The sequence below is a fragment of the Populus euphratica genome, unplaced genomic scaffold, assembly GCF_000495115.2.
Source record: "Populus euphratica unplaced genomic scaffold, PopEup_1.0 scaffold378.1, whole genome shotgun sequence".
NCBI classification, from domain to species: domain Eukaryota; kingdom Viridiplantae; phylum Streptophyta; class Magnoliopsida; order Malpighiales; family Salicaceae; genus Populus; species Populus euphratica.
In genome coordinates this window covers 203,355-210,994 of record NW_011500268.1, presented here as the reverse complement: position 1 = coordinate 210,994, position 7,640 = coordinate 203,355, and the positions used below count along the sequence as shown (strand labels likewise).

General features: G+C 32.5%; 1 pseudogene; it reads right to left on the bottom strand.

Moving 5' to 3' along the window:
- Window positions 1-1,875: 1,875 nt before the first annotated feature.
- On the bottom strand, window positions 1,876-6,452 carry LOC105112945 (bark storage protein A-like; annotated as a pseudogene).
- Window positions 6,453-7,640: the final 1,188 nt, after the last annotated feature.

Sequence of the window (7,640 nt, the reverse complement as noted above, 5' to 3'; positions counted from 1 at the left end):
AATTTGGTCTCGAAGAATCCATACATGGGTATTAGCAAGAGGTAAAAGGCGCTTAACCAGCATGGTCCAGGCTTGATGAGTAGTGGTATAAGGGATGATAAGTGTTTTAATGAAAGGGGAGGAAGTTGCTTTGATCCAACTAAGGACCAATTTATCCTTTGGTAACTTTGGGTGAACAAAACCATCTTCTTGTACTTTGGATGGGTCCGTGTTGTTCTTGACGACTGCTGTAAGGTTGTGCATCTCCAATATATCCTGAAATTGGGATTTCCAACTTAGGTAGTTGGTACGATTCATAGGAACAGTGAACAAGGATGAGATATTGAAGGAGGTGGGAAAAGAACAAGTTGAGAATGAAGGTGAGGAAAGTTTTGACATTTCATAAATCAGTTTTAACATATCAAGATGGCTTTACTCTTTAGATTTAGGTGCGTTGGCCATCAGTGTGGGTAGGATCAATATTTTAAGAGTTAGCTCTAAAATGCTCTGATGCTATATGAAAAAATAAACTCTAAGGAAAAAGAAAAAGGGATGAGAACAAAGAGATTAAAAACAATTGCCGCACTTAAGATGGTCGTTTCATTTATTGTCAGCGGTATAAATATTGGTACATGGATTAGACTTTCTCAAGTCTATTTATAGGAACTCAGTAATATAAAATATGTACAATTAATTACTTGTATTATAGCAGGATTATCAATTAATCATTCTAGTTAAAGAATACCGTCGCTTGTGATTAAGAGGCTTCTAAGACTGATGTAATGAGATTAGTAAATTACATGGGAATCTGATGGTGTGCTCTACTAGTGTCGCATTTTTTTTATGCATCCTATTTATCATAATGCTATTAAAATGCATAAAGTTTAAAATAATTTGGTGTTAATATTGAATGAGAATAAAATATTTATTTTTTTTTATATAAAAGTTTCTAAAATTTATTATTTCTAAATTTATTCATATAGGTGTCTAAAAATCATTGATTCATATATATTTTTTTATTTTTTAATTAAAACATGCATTGATTATCATAATAAACTTTTACTTAAAAAAAACTTTTTCATAAAAAAATCATGTTTTTGTCAAAATATAAAAGAATTACATGAAAAAGGAAATTAAGTTTTTAATTAACAATATACATTTTCTGGTTTTGAATTCAATTTACTATATAATATTATCATTACCTTTTTTTACTAATAACTATTTTTATTGTGATATATTTAAATAAAAAAGATTATACAAAGTATCTCGTGACAGCATGCATGCGAGCAATATCTAATAAGTAATATTAAAAGAACATGGTAAAACACTGTGTTTAAAGTATTTTACCATTTAATTTTTACAGTTTTAATTTTGTATATTTAATCCCTATAGTTTTACTGTTAGAAAGGTTGACTTTGATTTCAATTGGTTTATTTAAAAAAAAAACGTGGGTTATTGGCAACTCGTTTTTGTGAAGTTTATCTTTATCTTTTGTTGCTTTTATATATATATATATACATAATTTTTCTTCAAAGTTTCTCTTCACCTTTTATTATTTTATTTGTTCTTTTCTTGCTGTTTATTTTTTTGGCGTTACCCATGACATGATTATTGAGTCTATTAAGGTTAACAAGTAGACTCTCACAATTTTATTTACGAAGCTACTATCTATGTTCGTTAAAGATTTGGATTTTAACTATTATATTTTTTTGTTGAAAAAAATTAAAACAAAAAAAAAATAGCATATTAATCGTTAAGTCAATGATCCGAGAGTATTAAGTAAAATTTGATTGTTATTACCATTTTATATCACATCAACAAAATTCTAAATTGACCCATCATCCAGTACCGGAATTCAAATTAGGAACAGGTGAATACGTTACATAATGAAGAAAGTTCATAACATTTTTATTCGAGTATATTTAATTAATTAATAGGCCAAATACAGTTCAGTTCATTTGAGTGCAATCGGTCATCGATCTCTTTCATAGCACCCAAACGACCCAGAAGCAGATACATAATCTCATCACTCACAAGCAAGACGTGGCGTAGGAATTGCCTCAATGAACTTGGCTGCGGCAAGGAAAGCAATGTAGGAGGCCATGTAGCTAGCTTGCCACCCTGAACTTGCTTCACCTGCTACATTGGAAGCACCTCGTATCACGATGAAAGGCTTTTCATTTGATAAAGATGTCTGCAAATCAAATGACCAAACTAGTTAGCCGAACACATGAACTAGAGAAACTTTTCTGAGTTCAACAACGTTATTCCCTCTTAAATGACCAAACTAGTTAGCCGAACACATGAACTAGAGAAACTTTTCTGAGTTCAACCAAATTATTCCCTCTTACTAACCCAAGCTACAGCAGCGCTTTCTTGATCGGCAGTTGAGACGTTAAAAGCTTTGTGAAGGAAATCTCCATATGCTTTATTTTTAAAGTAAGAATCAGAACTGGAACCCTTAGTTCCAAACACATCTTAGGATTGGAAGTTAGGCAAACTCCATCGTAGCATCGTCTCAACTCCAACTCCTGCAAATCACAGAAATTATTCAAGCGGAGACCATAGAGAGAACAAACCCCTTAATCCTGTATGTAATACAGTGTGTGTGTGTGTGACTGTTGATAAAGAAGAAGAATCAAAATTAGATTGACAAACCTGAAGCATTTGAGTGGCAGCTCTATACCAGGATATGGTGCTGGGAAGCCAGAAAACATCATGCGGTGATTGTCCTTCAGAGAACAATTTTATTATATCATAGTCTACGCTAGCTAACAAGTTCTCTCCGTTCACTGGATAATTGAACTCGTCAAAGATCAGCTTCCCTTCCGCTGACCCGAATTTCTGCGTCAATGTAAAAATTAAAGCTGGTTACGTACAAGACGTGCGTGTCTTATAATTAACATACAGCTTAAACCCAGAAAATTAAATTAAATTTCTTTGAAGCCATCCAAATATATAGGGTAGTTGTATATTTTTATTTCATGGAAAATGCTCCATGGTAAATTCCAGAACCAAATATTATGTCCTCGCCATTAATGTTCACAGAGTGAGTGGTGCGTGCGTGCGTATAATTACCTTCCAATCCCAACCAGAAAATGATTACTGGTTTTGTTTTTTACGCTTGTTTACCGTTTTATCTCAGAGATTCTATCATCATTGCTTTGGACAGGATGTAAGTGTTTGGGTTGATCAGCTTTTAAAAACTGTTATGGATAAAGACTTCATAAAAAGATTTATTGATCTTGGGGATTCAATTATAACAATATTTTTCAAATAAGTTTATGTAGTTAAAACAGCAGCTACGCAACCTGTTTATCACAATGCCATTAAAATTAGTTAAACAAACGCATCTGGAAAGATTTTTTGGTAAATCTAATATCATTCGGTCTAGTAAATACTTTTGTCGGCTTTGTAAGTAATGCGTGCGCCTCTGGAAAGAAGAAAACATGTTGTCTTCTTCGACCTGGTCCCACGAACATGATGACAGAAATGGTGCCGCTCCTGAATTACAGTGAAAGGAAGGACGGCAAAGAAAAACTAATATTCGCTGATCAGAATACCAAATATTTATTTATCAACACCATGCAGGAAACGTGCTCCGACTTGAAAGATTTCCACGCAAGGCATGTCTTTTGATGGCTTCCATAGCTCGCGTCCAAAAGATCATGTGTTAGAATTATACGATCATGTCGCCGGTGATGGATAATATTTTTTTCTAGTGGTGATGAAATTGTGAAAAATCTTATAAAATAAGTTCTTTGCTTGTATGAGATAATCTTTAATACTTAAATTAATAAATATAATAAAAATCTATTTTAAATAAAATAATTGACCAGTGTATTATAGCAAAAGACAAAATATCTACATGCACGTTTATTCTTTGCTCTTTACAAGAAAGATTAGCTTATCCTGTTAGAATTAATTAACATTAACTTGTTTTTATAATATATTGATTCATATATTTGTCGATTCATTATATTAAATTAGTTATCAACTTTTCAATTTTCAATTAATTCTTTTATAATGCTTAAAAATTGTGCTTACAATGCATGCACATTATTTTCAATTAATTATTTTATAATGCTAAAAAGTGCGTTTAGATTGTGGATTGCTATAAGACAACTGTTTTTATCCCTTTTTTTTTTAATTGTTTTGGAAACATTATACAATTGGTGTGAACTTTTACTTTTCAATTCTAATATCCTCCTACGTTATGTTTTAAATTTTGTGCTTTAACGTATTCCATTTGGTGTGAAACAACCCAAACTCGATATTAAAATCAATATTACAAAATAGAATTTTAATTTATAATTTTTAAGAATTTGAAATAACAATGACTAAATTTAAAATTTAAAATAGCTTTTTTTTTCATTGTTTATAGTTTTAAGTTTTATAATATACATAAAAAAATCACTTTAATCAAGAGGTTTTAATTTTGCACATTTCAATTATAAACTTATTTATTTTTATTACATTTCAGCTTTTTGGTGTTGAGAGAGAAGAGATAAAATCATTTCAATTTATTCAATTGCATTCCAACAACATAAAAAGTTTATCTCGGTGTTAATAAGTTATCTTTAAAAAAAATGAGTTAATTGAAGATGATTTTTTTCTTTAAACATACTAGAGAAAGTAGATCGAGACTAGTAAAATAATTTTTTATTTTATTAGATCTCAAGTTTTTAGAGTGATTAAAGAGTGCTATGATGTTATAAATAAATTTATTATTGTTTTCATGATTTTTTAGGATGTTTTTTTTTTTAAATAAGTTCAAAATTAAATTTTTAAAGTTGTATGAAACTCCAACCCCACTTTGTAACATCATCTACTCATCCAAATAAAACAAAGAACTTTAGCATAGCTTTTTTGTTCAAGATCCCTTAACAATTTGTTTTTTTCTTTTTCTATTTTGTGAATAAAATGCTTTTGAAGTTGATTTATTAAAATAATATTTATGGATCCAATTAAGTCATTTTAAGAGAATTACAGATTTTTATGATAATATTAGCAATTTCATTAAAAATAATTATGTATTAACTTAAAATGCATAAATTTTAAAATAATTTGCTTGTCAATATTGAATGAGAATAAAATATCTACTTTTTATATAATTTTCTTAAATTTATTATTTCTAAATTTATTCATATAGGTGTGTCATTGATTCATATATATTGATTTCGATGATGTTTCTGACCCCTCAGGTCATGGAAGAAATGAGAGCCTTTGTTAGCCTCCTTAAAAAACATTACACTTGAGCTTTTGCCTAAATACTACAATTCTGCCTGCTTTAAGTTCAATAGGGAAGACTCGAGGTATTAGACTAGAGGTTCCTGGCCATTATCTCTATTTGGAGGCTATTTCATTTATGAGTCTATTATTTATCTTTGGTCAAGATTTAAAACTTAACTATCGTATTTTTTTGTTGAAAAAAATTAAAGAAAAATAGCATATTAATCGTTAAGTCAATGATCCGAGAGTATTAAGTAAAATTTGATTGTTATCACCATTTTATGTCTGATCAACAAAATTCTAAATTGATCCATCATCCAGTACCGGAATTAAAACTATGAACAGCTGAATACGTTATATAATGGAGAAAGTTCATAGCATTTTTATTCGAGTTTATTTAATTTAGCGGGCCGAACACAGTTCAGTTCATTGAGTGCAATCGGTCATCATTCTCTTTCATAGCACTCAAACGACCCAGAAGCAGATACATAATCTCATCACTCACAAGCCAGACGTGGCGTAGGAATTGACTCAATGATCTTGGTTAAGGCAAGGAAAGCATTGTAGGAGGCCAAGTAGCTAATTTTCGATCCTGAACTTGCTTCACCTGCTACATTGGAAGCACCTCGTATCACGATGAAAGGCTTTTCATTTGATAAAGATGTCTGCAAATCAAATGACCAAACTAGTTAGCCGAACACATGAACTAGAGAAACTTTTCTGAGTTCAACAACGTTATTCCCTCTTACTAACCCAAGCTACAGCAGCGCTTTCTTGATCGGCAGTTGAGACGTTAAAAGCTTTGTGAAGGAAATCTCCATATGCTTTATTTTTAATGTAAGAATCAGAACTGGAGCCCTTAGTTCCAAACACAATCTTAGGCTTGGAAGGTAGGCAAACTCCATCGTAGCATGGGCTCAAATCCAAATCCTGCAAATCACAGAAATTATTCAAGCATATGTAATACAGTGTGTGTGTGTGTGACTGTTGATAAAGAAGAAGAATCAAAATTAGATTGACAAACCTGAAGCACTTGAGTGGCAGCACTATACCAGGATGTGGTGCTGGGAAACCAGAAAACATCCTGCGGTGATTGTCCTACAGAGAACAATTTTATTGTATCATAGTCTATACTAGCCAACAAGTTCTCTCCGTTCACTGGATAATTAAACTCGCCAAAGATCAGCTTCCCTTCCGTTGACCCGAATTTCTGCGCCATTGTAAAAATTAAAGCTGGTTACGTATAAGATGTGTGCGTCTTATAATTAACATACAACTTAAACCCAGAAAATTAAATTAAATTTCTTTCGATTCATCCAAATATATAGGGTAGATATATATATTTCAATGAGGTGGCAGTCCACGCGTGCCACGCGTCTTCTTCACTCGGATAGGCTGACCCGACCCGCATGCCAGTAAACCCAATCCATATGATTGACCCGAATATTGATGATGTCAGCATGGCAAAATTATAACATCAACATGCACAGTATGCATGTCAAATCATGACATCAGCATGATATAGTTGTGATGTCAGCATGCATAGTAGGCATGCTATGTCAGTGCCCAGTCAGCTGACACGTCATCATAGGGGACCCACTTGCCACGTCATCATCCTTGAGCCTCAAGTTGAGGGATAGATCCATATGATTGACCCGAATATTGATGAAATCAGCATGGCAACCGGATCCAGTGTAGTTGAGCCTCCGTGCAACCGGATCTGAGATTGAATCTGGGCCATTGATTAGGCCATAATTATTTTGATCAAATTTTAGCCGTCTGAAATGCGATTTATATGATTTCAGACTTGTTTCCAGCTAATTTGATCCTTCCGGATGCAATGGTACAGTCCGATCATTGAGATTTCAGACCAATAATGGTGGTGGTGAATTAACAAAAGAGATTGTCTGATTAAAAGACATCTAAATGTCATCATGGTGGTCGATGGAGATGAAGAAGAAGAAATCACACATGTTTGCCCAATTACATGTGCTAAATTGATTAGTGGGGAGATGTTAATTGCCTTGAGGGAAGACAAAATTGGGACACTCTAGATACCCGATCATGTAGATGATTTGAGGTGGAGAGTGAAAATTACTGAAGACCAATCTTGACGAATCTAAGCACTGGAAATCTCACCGGATGTTGAGAAATCAGGTATGAAACCAAAATATTCAGATTACTTGAAAAGAAAAGCCGCAACAAAGCTAGCAAATGGTTGTATATACGGAAAGACAGTATGATGGATAAATATGGCGTAAGAAGTTATGTCTAAGAGATTGGGTTTTAAATGGGACTGTTATGACCCCTCCAATCTTTCTTAGGAACTTGCTTAGTTGAAGGATTATCGGTACTATTTTCGTATATATAGCAGTTTGTAATGAAACGATTGAAGACTAGCAAGATGATGGCATAAAGGAACAATTAGG